This window comes from Carcharodon carcharias, chromosome 3 (assembly GCF_017639515.1).
Source record: "Carcharodon carcharias isolate sCarCar2 chromosome 3, sCarCar2.pri, whole genome shotgun sequence".
Lineage (NCBI taxonomy): Eukaryota > Metazoa > Chordata > Chondrichthyes > Lamniformes > Lamnidae > Carcharodon > Carcharodon carcharias.
The window spans coordinates 215,103,479-215,119,196 of NC_054469.1; the positions used below are offsets into that span (position 1 = coordinate 215,103,479).

Genomic DNA, 15,718 nt, shown 5'->3' on the forward strand with positions numbered 1-15,718 from the left:
TGGGGGAGGAAGGTGTCTGGGGGGTGGAGGAAGGTGTCTGGGGGGGAGGAAGGTGTCTGGCGGGGAGGAAGGTGTCTGGGGTGGGGGAGGAAAGTGTCTGGGAGGGAGGAAGGTGTCTGGGGTGGGGGAGGAAGGTGTCTGGGTGGGGGGAGGAAGATGTCTGGGAGGGGAGGAATGTGTCTGGGGGGGAGGAAGGTGTCTGGGGTGGGGGAGGAAGGTGTCTGGGGTGGGGGAGGAAGGTGTCTGGGGGGGGGAGGAAGGTGTCTGGGTGGAGGAGGGAGTAAGGGTGGTTGATGTCTTAGTGAATGTACAAGGGAGGGGTCTGTCAAGTCATGACTGCATTCTCAGTACCAAACTGAGGGTGGCATGGTAAGAGGGAATGGTGAGCATGAGAGGGGGCAGAGTGAGCCAGAAGGGTGGGAGGGTGAGGATGCTTTGGTGGGTTCTCAGAGGCAGACACAGACTCTGAGGTTGGGAGGAGGAAGTTGGGGAGGTCAATGGGGAAGGAAGTGGGATTCTCAGGAAGATAGGGAACATGGACATTCACCTAGACATCCTGCAAAGGCAAGGGCTCAGGCTGATAGGATGGACGGGCACAAGAGCTGCATGGGAGTGTGGTCAGTGGGTGGATGGAGATGCAGGTCAGCTCAGATGGACAATTGAAAGAGACCCCCAGCAGGCAGCACTGAAAATACTCAGGACAGTGAGATGAGTGTGATGGATGGAGGTTCCACGTGCGAGGGAGAGGCTTGCATGAGGTTCTGAAAGGCCCTGCCACACACATGGTTTTCCCTCCAGAGGCTGTCTGCTCCCTCTGGGTCCCCTTTGCCTTTGAGCCCCTTAACCTCGTCCTCTGTCACCACAGAGGGAGCAGCTGGCCCACAGGGGGACAGCTAAAGGGAACCAGGGCCCTCAAGGCCTCCGCTCTTTGAGAGCTTGGTCAAAAAGGTAGGTTTTAAGGAGCATTTCAATGGAGGGCAGGGTGGTAAATAGATGAAGAGGTTTAAGGAGGGAATCGCAGGGCCTGGGCTGAAGGCACGGCCACCAGTGGTGGAGAGATTAAAGTCAGGGGTGCGCAAGAGCCCAGAATTGCAGGAATACTCTGAGCCTGCAGGGTTGTAAGGCTGGAGGAGGTTACACAGGTTTTAGTTATTATGCTGAAGCTTGTTAGAGCAGAGTTCCTGATCAGAAATAATGTTGGAAGGGAATCCATACTAGCTTTTAAAAGGGAAGTGGCCTAAAAAAAATTAAGGAGTACACAGAAAGCTAGCGGATGTGGCCAGGTGGATTGTTTTCTTCAGCAGCTTGCACTGGTGTATCGGGTACAACGACTATCTGTGCGGTAGCAGCCTCTCTCTCCATGTGTTATATCCATGATTCCCATTCATTAGAAATAATTGCATTTTTGACTCCGAGTGCTGGCACTTCAGGTGTTCCTTTCATCTCTCCTTGACGACTGGTCGGCTGGCTTGGCATGTGACTGCAGTGTGACAGTGAATGTGGTGCTGCGGGGTAAATGTTCACATCACAATTAGTCCCTAGCTCTTTACGTATTATGCAATGATATCACACCAAGATTATAAGTTTATAAACTGCCAACATTCTGTAATCTGTGTCATTCTCATCATTGTTAAGCCCCAAATCCAATTATACACACATCCCAGAATTAGCAAGTTAGTTTCAGGAAGTGAGCTCCAGTACGGGGTGGTGCACTGATTATAGTTGAGGAGCAGAGCAGGTCAGTTTGGGGTTCAGGTTACCCTGATCCCACAGAGGTTGGTAATTAAAAGGGAAAAAGCTTTCCGAGTCGGATTGTCTGTGGGAGCCGGGATTTCCCACTCCGTGCCTAAGTCCAGTGGTGGGAGCGAGAAGTCGAAGGGACTCCCACTGGGGAGAGGGGTGGGGGAGGGGGTCGAATTGTGCGCTGCTCACCTCATTAATTATGCAGCCAGGAAGATTACATTGTATCACGTGGTGGGGCGGCAGGAAGCTGCACATTCTCCACCATAACGTCTCGGTGCCATATTAAAAAGGTGGCAGGACAGCAAGTAATGGATCACACCAGGAGCCCAGGGCAATGAGGGGACTTCCAGGAAACAGGAACCACCAGCCCCATGGCTCAGCGATGCCACCCTGGAGATGTCTGCCCATGCTGTGGAGGACAGGAGAGATGTTCTCTTTCCCAGAGAGGGGAGCAGGAGGCCCACCTGACTCATCACATCGGCATGGGAGGAGACCATCAGGGTGGTCAGTGCCATGGGGTGCAGAGGAGGAGTGCCCGGCATTACAGGACACACATGAAGGATTTAATCCGTGCTGCCAGGACAAGTGAACCCTCTACTCACCTCACCATTTTCTGAATCTGTCATGGGACATGAGCGTCAGTGGCAAGGCCAGCATCTGTACTGCCCATTCCTAAAAGCCCTTGAGAAGCTGCTGCTTCATTGCCCCACTGTAGCCCATGTGGTTTGCAACTGCAGGTTACTGACCCAGTCACACTCAAGGCCCAACCATTTGAGTGGTGGGGGTGAGGGGGATTTGGTGTAAAGGACAACCTTCAGATACTGTTGATGACATGGCTCTGTCACCCTTTGTCCTTGTAGCTGCTAGAGCTCTGGAGGGGGGCTGCCAAAGTAGCCTTGGGGACTAACAGCAGTGCATCTTTCACATGGCACATACAGCTGCCAGGTGGCCGGTGGCAGGGAGACTGAATGTTGACAGTGCTGGATGAGGTGTCAGTCAAGCAGTCAGCATAATCCTGGGTTCCCAGCTTCCTGGGTGCTGTTGGAGCTACACCTGTCCAGGCAAGTATTCTCTCAAACACCTCACTTGTACCTTGCAGATGGTGGACTGGTTTTGGGGAGTCACAAAGTCACTTCTCAGCCATTGAGATAGCAGTATGTGATCTGCTCCTGCATTTGTAGTGCTCACAATCCATCTACCAATCATTATGCAGGAGAAGACAGCATAGAGAGGTGTGAGAGTGAGAAGACAGAAGGGGGCATATCTGACATGCGGCTCCTCACACAATATGGGCAGTGGCCTGGCGAGCTGGCAGGTTGAGGTCTGGGACTGTGCCTGTACTGACAATGTACTCGGAAGCTTAATGAGGAAGCTTAATGTCTGCCAATCGGGATCTAAGGACCAGGCTTGCTGCAACAGGCCTAGGCAGTCACTCATCATCTCCTCTCTCCATTCCAGGTGCCAATAGGAAGAGGGGGAATCCAGCCCCTGCATTCAGAAGAGGATGAGGATGACTTTTCACCTGTAGAGCCATCTCAGCATTCACCTACACCCTCCACCAGCCCAGAGACACACACCTCGGTGGGTGATATATCTAGGTTAGGCTCAGGCTCACACTCTGGTGGTCACCACACAGACATGTGTCCACAGCAAGGGGAGGCAATGAGAGGATTGCTGACGAAGAGGCCCCTGCTAAGTCAGAGTCATGTGATGAGCCTCTGGGAGTGAACAGGGAGAAGATGCTGGAGTGTCTGCACAATGCAGGGGAACTTCAGGAGCAGATATCAGAGGTCCTCAACAGAGCGGCATGCGAGACAGAGGAGTGCATCCGCATGCTTTCTGATGTAATGGTTCTGACGTGTGAGCACATCGAGGTCACCATGGGGCGGGCGGCAGATGCCATGAAGAACCTAGTCCAGCAGAATGCCCAGTTTCTGCCAGAGGTGTGCTCAGACCTGCACTCCATCGCTGTGGCCATGGGCAAGATTTTGCAGTGACCGTGCGAGAGGGGGACAGGGCACCTCAACCTCTGTCCAGGTGCCCCTTCCTCTCAAGTAGTCAGGGAGGGGCCCTCAGGCAAGCAAAGGGAGGAGGAGCATCAGGCCGACACCCTTAGGGCTTCCACCCAGGGCTCTCCAAGGGTGTCCCATGCCTTCCAAGTTCCCTCTGCCTGTGACCCCTTCAGCTCCAGCCTCTGAGATGCTGAGGATGCCCCTGCCCCAGAGCAAGGGACCCGAAGAAAGCCAGGGCCTCCCCAGGCTCAGGCCTCCAGAGGACACCGACCAAAGTTATCAGAGACAAGAGGGCATAGTAGTCAGCGGGCTGTCTCCATCCCTGCTGCAGCTGTTCAGGAAGCACCTGGGCACAGTGATAGGGTAAGAAAAATTGAGAAGCATTAAGTTCACACTGGTGGCTTGGGTGTACAATCATTGTATATAGCTTTAGCACCGTTGTAACTACATTAATCATTTAATTTCACTTCACGGATCTCCTGGGTTTTTTTACTGCTGCTGCTTATGTCACTGCCTGTACACACTCCCCACTCACCCCCTCCACCACTTCCAGAGCGGATCATGGCTGGGACCATGACCCCCTGAATCATGCCTGTGCGTCGAGGTATCGCTCTTTACCAAGGCTCTCATGAGCTGTGTGTGAGAAGCCTCCCGGTCATACTACTCCCCTTCCCTGTGGACTCCATAGAGAGACCTTTGTCTTTTCAGGATAGAATATCAGGGCTCTCCTTCAATTGTCCAGTTGAACTGACTTTCAGCTCCGCCCACCCAATTACTCTCCTCCCAACTGGCATTCTTCCTGTTAAACACGGAGGGCGTCGATTCCCTGATCTTCCTTAGCATGAGGTCGGGCCGTGTCATATTCCAAAGCGTCTCCAAAACCTTCTACCCTCCTCCTGTAACCCACCCCCCTCCTCCCGACCAAGAGCATCGACATCCCCGCCCCCCAGTATTACTTTCACCCGCCCATCGGTCACCCATAAACCGAGAGCCCATCACCATCACCCTTTCAAATGCCTTCACCACCCCCCCCCACCACCGATGTCCCCGTGCCCACCCTGATCCTGCCCACTCCCAAGATCCATGCTAAACTTCCTGTCCCCTCCAATAACCCAGAGGAGACCTACACCCACCACACCCAGACCCTTACCTTCCCACCCTACCTCATCCCAATGCCCCCACTCATAGTTACAGTGCCCTCCCACCACTGGCACCCTCAGTTTGACCCAAAGATTCCAGCATTGACAGCACAGACCCCTCGCTCTGAACATTCCCATCCCTGGTTTCTTCCCCTCCCCTTTTGTCTTCTGACCACCCTCCCTTGCCTTCCCGATGACCCACCATTATCTCACTATGATAGTTGGCAGCGCAAGTTGGCATCGTCATTTCTTGCAGTCAGGAAACTAATGTTTTCCTCCTCTTATATTCTCCACTCCTGCCGCCGGTGGGAGGGAAAATTCCGGCCATGCTCTCACTAGGAACATAATGGAGTGGACAAGTAGTCAAAGGTGAACATTTGCACAGGGTGTGCCTGCTCTCGGGTCTACAAGAAACTCTATTGTCTGGTGTTGACACGCTGAGTTATTGGACTGAGAGAGTCTCGAAACACAGACTCACAAACCTTATCCATACTGAGTGAGATCAGCTCTGACACAGATCTGTGCCAGTTTCAGTGCCTTGTTTTACATAAATATTTAGTATAAAAACAAGACAAGAAAGGAGAAAAGATTTAACGTCAGTTACAAAGAATGGGTTTGTTAACCTAATGTTTATCTTTATTTGAACCTAGATGTAAATAGGCACATATTGTGTTCATGGTAAATCTATGATCATAAAAAAAGGATGAAAGGGAAAAAGTGAAATGGTAAATGATGAGATAAAAGTAATACTTCAAACTTCGGAAATAAACATAATGCACTTTCAAGAATTGAATGGAGTTTTGGCTCATCAAGATGAGGATTGTTACACTGGGAAATGGAAACCTTATTTCAAAGAACAAAGAAAAGTACAGCACAGGAACAGGCCCATCGGCCCTCCAAGCCTGCGCCGATCATACTGCCCGTCAACTAAAACATTTTGCACTTCCGGGGTCCGTATCCCTCTATTCCCATCCTATTCATGTATTTGTCAAGCTGCCTCTTAAACACCGCTATCGTACCTGCTTCCACCACCTCCTCTGGCCGAGGATTCCAGACACGCACTACCCTCTGTGTAAAAAACTTGCCCCACACATCTCCTCTATAGTTTTCTCCTCTCACCTTAAAGCTATGCCCCCTAGTAATTGACTCTTCTACCCTGGGAAAAAGCTTCTGACTATCCACTCTGTCCATGCCACTCATAATTTTGTAAACTTCTATCAACTCGCCCCTCAATCTCCGTTGCTCTAGTGAGAACAATCCGAGTTTCTCCAACCTCTCCTCATAGCTAATAACCTCCAGACCAGGCAGCATCCTGGTAAACCTCCTCTGCACCCTCTCCAATGCCTCCATATTCTTCTGGTAATGTGGCGACCAGAATTGCACACAATATTCCAAGTGTGGCCTAACCAAGGCTCTATACAGCTGCAGCATGACTTCCCAGCTTTTATACTCATTACCCATGCCAATGAAGGCAAGCATGCCATATGCCTTCCTGACTACCTTAACCAACTGCGTTGCCACTTTCAGTGACCTGTGGACCTGTACACCCAATGAATGTATCAAACTGTCCCCTGGAAATACAATTCCTGAAACATATTGTCACTCTGGCCCAAATATTTATTTATAGTATTTCCTTAATGTACTATGCACATTGAATTGTAAATGAAAGTTCACCAGATTTGTTCCGGGGATGGAGGGACTATCCTATGAAGAGAGATTGGGGAAACTGGGCCTATATTCTGTAGAGTTTCGAAGAATGAGAGATGATCTCTTTAAAACCTACAAAATACTTAAAGGTATAGACAGGGTAGGTGCAGGTAACGCTGGCTGGGGAGTCTAGAACCAGGGGACACAATTTCAAAATAAGGGGGAAGCCACTTGGGACCGAGACGAAGAGAAATTTCTTTTCTCAGAGGGTTGTGAATCTTTAGAATCCTCTACCCAAGAAGGCCGTGCAAGCTCAAGTCATTGAATGTGTTTAAAGCAGAGATTGACAGATTTCTAAATACCAGTGATATAAAGGGATATGGGAATATAGAGGGGAAAATACATTGAAGTGGATTATCAGCCGTGATCGTATTGGATGGCAGAGCAGGCTCGATGGGCTGAATGGCCTAGTCCTGCTCCTTTGTTACTATGTTTGCTGGCTCGAGCATGTGTACAGGAGAGAAGATGGCCACATCCCCAAGGATATGTGACACGGGGAGGCAGCCTGTGCCAAGAGACCAGTCCAAAGCTCTGATCCAAGGATGCTGTGAAAAGAGACATGAAAGCACTCAACGTCAATCATGACATGTGGGAAATTCTAGCTGACGATTGATGCAAATGGCGACTCCAGCTGTGGGCAGGCGTTTGCCACCATGGCGACATGTGGTTTCAGAAGCTCCAATGCAGATGCCAGCCCTGCAAACACGGCATCAGCAGAGATCGTCCCGTGCCACTGGCAAGGGACAACTTCATGTGTGGCGGACTTTACTTTTCCAGAATTGGCCTGTTCAGCCATCGAAGGAAGGGCAATAGATGACCTCAACTGACCGCACCAAATTTCTGAGGCTGCATTCCCATCATCTCTTGCTGACGGAAGGATGTCAACAAATCAGCAAAATAGAACGTCACAGAATCATAAAATTGTTATGGTGCAGAAGGAGGCCATTCAGCCCATCGTATCTGCACTGGCTCTCTGAGCATTATGACTCAATGCCATTCTCCTGCCTTTTCCCCATAACTCTGCACATTGTTTCTATTTAAATAATCATCTAATGTCCTCTTGAGTGCCTCAATTGAACCTGCCTCCATCACACTTCCAGGCAGTGCATTCCAGACCCAAACCACTCGCTGTGTGAAAAAGTTTTTTTTCACCTCACATTTGCTTCTTTTGCAAAACATTTTAAATCTGTGCCCTCTGGTTCTCAATCCTTTTGCAAGAAGGAACAGTTTCTCCCCATCAACTCTGTCCAGACTCCCCATGATTTTGAAAACTTTGAACAAGTCTCCTCTTAGCCTTCTCCTCTCCTAAGAAAACAGTCCCAACTTCTCCAATCTTTCTCATAACTGAAATTTCTCATCCCTGGAACCATTCCCGTAAACTTCTTCTGCACTTTCTCCAATGTGTTCACATCCCTCCTATAGTGTATCCCCCAGAACTGTACACAATTCTCCAGCTGAGGTCTGTTTGTAATTCTCTGGTCCCCCAGCATCTCCCCCGAATCCAGGGAACATTGAAAGATTATTGCCAGCGCCTCTGCAATTTCCACTCTCACTTCCTTCAATATTCTTGGATGCATCTCATCAGGTCCCGGTGCCTTATCAACTTTAAGTACCGACAGCTTATCCAATAGCTTCTCCTAATCAATTTTAAACCCTTCTAGTGACTGAGTTTCCTGCTCTGTCACCATGGTCTGTGCAGTATCTGCTTCATAGGTAAAGACAGATGCAAAGTATTAATTTTACACCCCAGCCATGCCTCTTGCCTCTATGTGTAAATTCCCTTTTTGGTTCCTAATCAGCCCGACTCCTCCTTTTACCACCCTTTCACTATTGACGTGCTTATAGAATACTTTGGGATTTCCTTTCTGTTAGCTGCCAGTCTTTTTTCATAATCCCTCTTTGCTTCTCGTATTTGCTTTTTCACATTCCTTCTGAACCTTCTTTATTCAGCTTGGTTCTCAATCGTGTTTGCTACCTGACACCTGTTTCTTCTTTAACTTAATTTCTATCTCCTTTGTCATCCAGGGAACTCTGGATTTGTTTGTCTTTCCCTTTTGAGGGACCATACCTTGACTGTGCCCAAACCATCTCCTCTTTGAAGGAAGCCCATTGTTCAGCTATTGTTTCTCCTGCCAACCTTTGGTTCCAGTCTATCTGGCCCAGCTCCATTCTTGCCCCATTGAAGTCCGCTCTGTGCCAATTGATTATTCTTACTCTGGATTGATGAATGTCCTTTTCCACTGTCATCCTAAACCTTATGATACAATGATCACTGTCCCCTAAATGTCCCCCCACTGTTACTTGATCTACTTGGCCCACCTCGTTCCCAAGAACCAGGTCTAGCAGATCCTCCTTTCTTGTGGGATTGGACACATACTGCTGTAGGAAATTGTCCTGAACACAATCTAGGAATGCTTGTCTCTCATTATCGCTCACACTACCGCTATCCCAGTCTATATACGGGTAATTAAAGTCCCCCATTATAACTACTCTATGATGTTTACACCTCTCTGTAATTTCCTTGCAGATTTGTTCCTCTATATCCTTCCCAATCTTTGGCGATCTATAGACTACACCAAGCAATGTAATTGCACCCTTCTTATTCCTTAGCTTTAGCCAAATCAATTCTGTCTTTGAATCCTCTGACACATCCTCTTTCTCCAGTACTGCAATATTTTCTTTAACCAAAAAACACCACCCCACCCCTCCTCCTTTTTTCTATCCTTTCTGAACACTTTGTAATCAGGAATCTTTAACACTCAGATCTGCCCTTCCTTGAGCCAGGTCTCAGTTATCACCACAGCATCATAATCCCACAAGGCAATCTGTGCCTGTAACTCCCCAATTTTATTAACCATACTCCACTTATCCGCATACATGCAGTGTAACCCAGATTTAGACTTCATTACTTGCTTCCTCACTCAGATTCCATCTATCAATTTACTATTCTCTATTTTAGTGCTACCTGCCTCTTCCAGCATTCCATGCACCCTGGTATAACTTTCTAATATTCTCTCCTGTTCCCACACCCCTGCTGAGTTAGTTTAAACCCCTCCCCAACAGCCTGACAGAGGTGCCCAGCACATCAGTGCAAAAGATAAGGCTGAAGCATTTGCAACAATTTTCAGCAGAAGTGCTGAGTGGATGATACATCTTGACCTCCTCTGGATGTCCCCAGCATCATAAATGCCAGTCTTCAGCCAATTCGATTCACTCCATGTGATATCAATAAATGGCTGAAGGCACTGGATACTGCAAAGGGTTTGGGCCCTGACAATATTCCTGGCAATGGTACTGAAGACTTGTGTTCCCGAACTTGCCACACCTCTAGCCAAGCTGTTCTAGCATAGCTAGTGCACTGGCATCTACCTGGCTATGTGGTAAACTGTCCTGTACACAAAAAGCAGGACAAATCCAACCTGGCCAATTACCGCCCCATCAGTCTACTCTCCATCATCAGTAAAGTAATGGAAGGGGTCATCAACAGTGCTATTAAGTAGCACTTGCTTAGCAATAACCTGCTCACTGATGCCTAGTTTGGTTTCCAACAGGGCCACTCAGCTCCTCACCTTATTACAGCCTTGGTTCAAACATGGACAAAAGAGCTGAACTCCCAAGGTGAGGTGAGAGGGACTGCCCTTGAAATCAAGGCAGCACTAATCAGAGTGTGGCATCAGGGAGTCCTAGCAAAACTGGAGTCAATGGGAGTCAGGGGGAAAGCTCTCTACTGGTTGGAGTCATACCTAGCACAAAGGAAGAAGGCTGTGGTTGTTGGAGGTCAGTCATCTCAGCTCCAGGACATCACTGCAGGAGTACCTCAGGGTAGTGTCCTCGGCCCAACCATCTTCAGCTGCTTCATCAATGACCTTCCTTCCATCATAAGGTCAGAAGTGGGGATGTTCGCTGATGATTGCACAATGTTCAGCACCATTCATGACTCCTCAGATACTGAAGCAGTTCACGTCCAAATGCAGCAAGACCTGGACAATATCCAGGCTTGGGTTGACAAGTGGCAAGTAACATTCACACCACACAAGTGTCAGGCAATGACCATTTCCAACAAGAGAGAATCTAACCATTGCCCCTTGATGTTCAATAGCATTACCATCACTGAATCCCCCACTATCAACATCCTGGGCATTACCATTGACCAGAAACTGAACTGGACTAGCCATATAAATACTGTGGCTACAGGAGCAAGTCAGATGCTAGGAATCCTGTGACAAGTAACTCACCTCCTGAGTTCGCAAAGCCTGTCCACCATCTACAAGGCACAAGTCAGGAGTCAGAAGCTTGACACCATCCAGGACAAAGCAGCCTGCTTGATTGGCACCACATCCATAAACATTCACTCCCTCCACCACCAATGAACAGTACCAGTTGTGTGTACCATCTACAAGATGCACTGCAGGAATTCACCATGGTTCCTTCGACAGCATCTTCCAAACCCATGAGCACTATCATCTAGAAGGACAAGGGCAGCAGATAGATGGGAACACCACCACCTGGAAGTTTCCCTCTAAGTCACCCACCATTCTGACTTGGAAAGATATCGCCTTTCATTCACTGCCGCTGGGTCAAAATCCTGGAACTCCCCCACTAACAGCACTGTGGGTGTACCTACACCACCAGGACTGCAGCGGTTCAAGGAGGCAGTTCACCACCACCTTCTCAAGGGTAATTCTGGATGGGCAATAAATGCTGACCCAGCCCGTGAAGCCCACATCCCGTGAATGGATAAAAAATAAACTTGCGAAACGACCCACAAGGAACTCAGTCCCAGCTCTGTTCAGGTGCAAACCATCTGGCTCGTACAGGTGTCATCTCCCCCAGAGCCAGTCCCAGTGTCCCATGAATCCAAAGCCCTCCCTGTTGTCCCATCTTTCCAGCCACGCATTCATCTGCTTTGTCCTCTTATTTCTGCATTCACTAGAATGTGGCACAAGGAGTAATCCAGAGATTACTACTTTTGAGGTCCTGCTTGTTAATTTTCTAAATAGCTTCCTAAATTCCACTTGCAGGACCACATCCACTTTCCTAACTATGTTGTTAGTACCAATGTGGACCATGACCTCTGGCTGTTTGCCCTCCTCCAGAAGAATGTCCTGCAGCCGCCCTGTGACATTCTTGACCCTGGCACCAGGGAGGTAACAAACCATCCTGGAGTCACGTTGATGGCCACAGAAATGCCTGCCTGTTCCCCTAATTAAAGAATTCGCTATCAGTACTGCCCTTCTGCTCTTCATCCTCCCCTCATGAACAGCTGGGCTAGCCGTTGTGCCAGGGGCTTGCCTCAGCTGCCCTCCTCCAAGGATCCATTTCCCTCATCGATATCCAGAATAGAAAACCAGTTAGTGAGCAGGATCTCTGGGAACACCATCACCACCTGCCTGTTTCTGTTGGACTGCCTGGTGGTCACCCAGTCCCTATCTGCCTGCTTGCCCCTAATGTGCAGTGTGACCACCTCTCTGAACGTGCTACCCACGTAGTTCTCTGCCTCATGGATGTACCTCAGTGATTCCAGACGCTGCTCAAGCTCTGAAACATGGAGCTCAAGCTTGTGCAGCCGGTGACAGTTCCTGCACATGGGCTTGTCTGGGTCACGAGAAGTGTCCACATCTCCCACGTGTCACAGGATGGGCATTCCGCTTGGATGAGCTGTCCTGCCATGCCTTAGCCAAAAACTTTTAAACCACTTAACCTTTTAAATCCTACTTAATAAACCTTACCAAAAAGTACAGTTCCCACTTTATTCTAAACCTTATGAATAGAATAAACATTAAACGCTTACTAGATACTCACCAGATACTCAACAAACAGGAAGCTTCTTCTCTAACCAATCAAATTGCTTATTTCCTGTGATGTTACAATGTGTTTTTTTTTCACTCTTCTTTTGAACTCAGCGCAGCCGGTTCTGAGCTGCTGACAGGCCCGGCTCTCCTACTGCTCCTCCTGAAGGTGAGTGACGTAGGCCACACTCCCCGGGCTGTATTTATTCTCTTCCCACTCTGTGTATCTCCTGCAGGTCCACCTCTCTGACAGCTCTCCCGAAGGTGAGATCAACCCTGTTCTTCAGCGCTTCTCGAACCTGCCTGAATGAGACAATTACTGGAGTGAGGCATTGTCAACTCTGAGGCTTGAGAGAGGAAATTTGTGGTGACATCAAAATCTAACATGCAAAGTAGAAGGATTAAGATCCAACCAATTAAAAGAAACATACCTCTCAATGAACTGATATTGACCTATGATATGGTCACAGTGTGAACACTCACCTCTCTAATGGTGTTGTGTGGGTGTGTGCATTTCCTATTGATTCTCAGCTACCTATACAATCTCACCCCTTTGGACGTTCGATTCATATCCTCTCTCACTCTTGTTAGGAATGGATCAACAAACCCAATAATCCTTTCAGAGTGAGAGTTAATGATAATAATGGGTATATCAGCCTTAAAAGGAAAAACAGCTGATGTTTCTGATTTCTTAGAGACCCATGAGACATTTCTATTTGCAGCATTCAGCAAAACTATTAGAACATTCATTGCTATCAGGAATGCTAAATCAAAATAAACATGACGGTGGTTAAATTGGTTATCTCTGTTAACAGGCACCGAAATCATGATGCATGATTATCGCGGGTCTGTTCAGTGGATTACAGGCAGTATCGCAGCTTCATGCTGCTTGCTCATTATAATGATTTCTGTGCACAGTCAATGGCCCCCACACCCACCACCACCCCTAACCCCACCACTCACATCAGCAAGGGGTCCAATATGGTCATTTCCTAGCACCACTTAATGCTAACTGCTTAATGCCAGCCACTTATTGCTAGCCTGCTACTATTAAAGAGAAGGCACGTGGTGGCTGCTGGAGGTACTGGAATCACTGGCAATATTGGGCAACAACCAGCAATGGCTGACAGTGGCATAGAATAGGCTGAAAAGAGGTTTCTGGATGTGGTGCTGAAGGTCTGCTGGTAGAGGTGGAACAGGGGACAAATGTCCTATAACCTTGGTGAAGGGGAGAGGAAGTTCTCCAGATAAATGCTCAGGAGACAGTGGCAAGAAATAATGGCAGTAGATCAATACGAGGAATGTAGCTCTAAGAACATTCATGCAATGCAAAGAGGAGTTTAATGCTCTCACATGCATGGTCAAGGTCAAAAATCCATCTTCAAATGACACATCCAATCCGCAGCCAGATACACTGCTCAATGTATAATTCAGCTAGCAACAATCTCCATCAATCACATCACATATTAGCATTCAGAGCTTTACCTCGCCCTTGTACATTCAGCATTGCTGCAGGGCCTCACTCCCACATCTCACAACATGCACAGATATTCAACCATGATAGCTACATCAGCCAAATAGATTGCATCAGACTCACTGAGACACCTCCTTCTGTCTTGCAAGAGAATGTGGTGCACAAGAAGAGGCAGCAGAGCAATTGCTGAGGTTGTGGCCAAAGTTGAATTGACAGCAGTAGCAGCAAAGCCAGCATTGCCCACTGATTGACATGATGATTTGTCTCTGCTTGTTGCCAGTGATTTGTTAACAGGTTTCCCTTCAAATATCTCCAACTGCATTTGACTCACATTAGTGGGAAATCATACCTGCTTACTCTACAGCATGAATCAGAATTACAGAATTGTTACGGTGCAGAAGGAGGCCATTTGGCCCATCATGTCTGCACTGGCTCTCTGAGCTTTTAACTCAGTGCCATTCTCCTGCCTTTTCCCTATAACCTTGCACATTGTTTCTATGTAAATAATCATCTAATACCATCTTGAATTCCTCAGTTGAACCTGCCTCCACCACAATTCCAGGCAGTGCATTCCAGACCCGAGCCACTCGCTGTGTGAAAAGGTTTTTTCTCACCACACATTTGCTGCTTTTGCAAAACACTTCAAAACTGTGCCCTCTGGTTCTCAATCTGTTTACGAGCGGGAACAGTTTCTCCCCATCTACTCTGTCCAGACCCCTCATGATTTTGAAAATTTCTATCAAGTCTCCTCTCAGCCTTCTCCTCTCCAAGTGAAACAGTCCCAACTTCTCCAATTTTTCCTCATAACTGAAGTGTCTCATCCCTGGAACCATCCTCATAACCCTCTTCTGCACTCTCTCCAGTGCGTTCACATCCTTCCTATGGTGTGGCACCCAGAATTGTACACAATACTCTAGCTGAGGTCTAACCAGTGTTTTATATAAGTTCATCATAACCTCCCTTGTCTTGTATTCTATGTCCCTATTAATGATGCTTAGAATACTGTATGCTTTAGAAACAGCTCTCCCTACCTGTTAATGACTTATGTGCATATACACCCAGGTCTCTCTGCTCCTGTACGCCCTTTAAAATAGTTTTCTTTATTTTATATTGTCTCTCTCCATGTTCTTTATACCAAAGTGTATCACCTCACACTCCTCCACATTGAACTTCATCTGCCATCTATCTGCCCACTTCACCAATGTGTCAATGTCCTTTAGAAGTTCTACACTGTCCTCCTCACAGTTTACAATTCTCCCAAGATTTGTGTCATGATGTTGCGTGAAGTTTGATGGGGTGCCAAGTGAAAATTTAAGGCAAGCAGTTTGATTTGTATTTAGCAGATTTTTGATCAGTTCATGAGCAATATGTGAAAATTACCATCTCAAAAACTTGAGTTAATGGTCACAATGATCCAAGTTAAATTATTTTCATAATAGAATATAACGTACTTAGTATGCAAAGTAACTGGTAAAAATGTAATTTTACATTTACTGACAGTCAGTGGTTCTATCCTTTGCTTTTATTGTGGTAATTTCACCTCAATGTATGTTAATGAGTGCAGACAGATAAGCTCTTCAATTGAAAAAGGTCAGCCTTTGATTTTCAAACCAGCTAAACTAGCACAAATTGGAACTGCATTTATACCCTTGTGAAACTTTGCTATTTTTAGTGATTTTTATGCTAAATTGATGCAAACGTGTACAATTGCTGTTTTAATGAACTGATGTTGAAGAAACTGAGAACCATTTGTATGTCTCCAAATACCAGATGGCTCCCTGTCCAAAATTATATGTTAAAGCTCATTAATACAAACTGAGAAATATGTCAAGAATGCGGTTATCTACTATTCCC

At 47.4% G+C, this 15,718-nt stretch overlaps 1 long non-coding RNA gene across 1 annotated transcript in view; it reads right to left on the minus strand.

Moving 5' to 3' along the window:
• Nucleotides 1-1,379: 1,379 nt before the first annotated feature.
• LOC121275813 overlaps nt 1,380-15,718 on the minus strand; it is a 36,339-nt gene continuing 22,000 nt past the window's right edge. The window contains exons 2-3 of the long non-coding RNA XR_005942570.1: nt 12,404-12,693; nt 1,380-1,505 (exon numbers count right to left, since the gene is read on the minus strand). This is a non-coding gene — a long non-coding RNA (uncharacterized LOC121275813). The remainder of the gene's footprint in view (nt 1,506-12,403; nt 12,694-15,718) is intronic.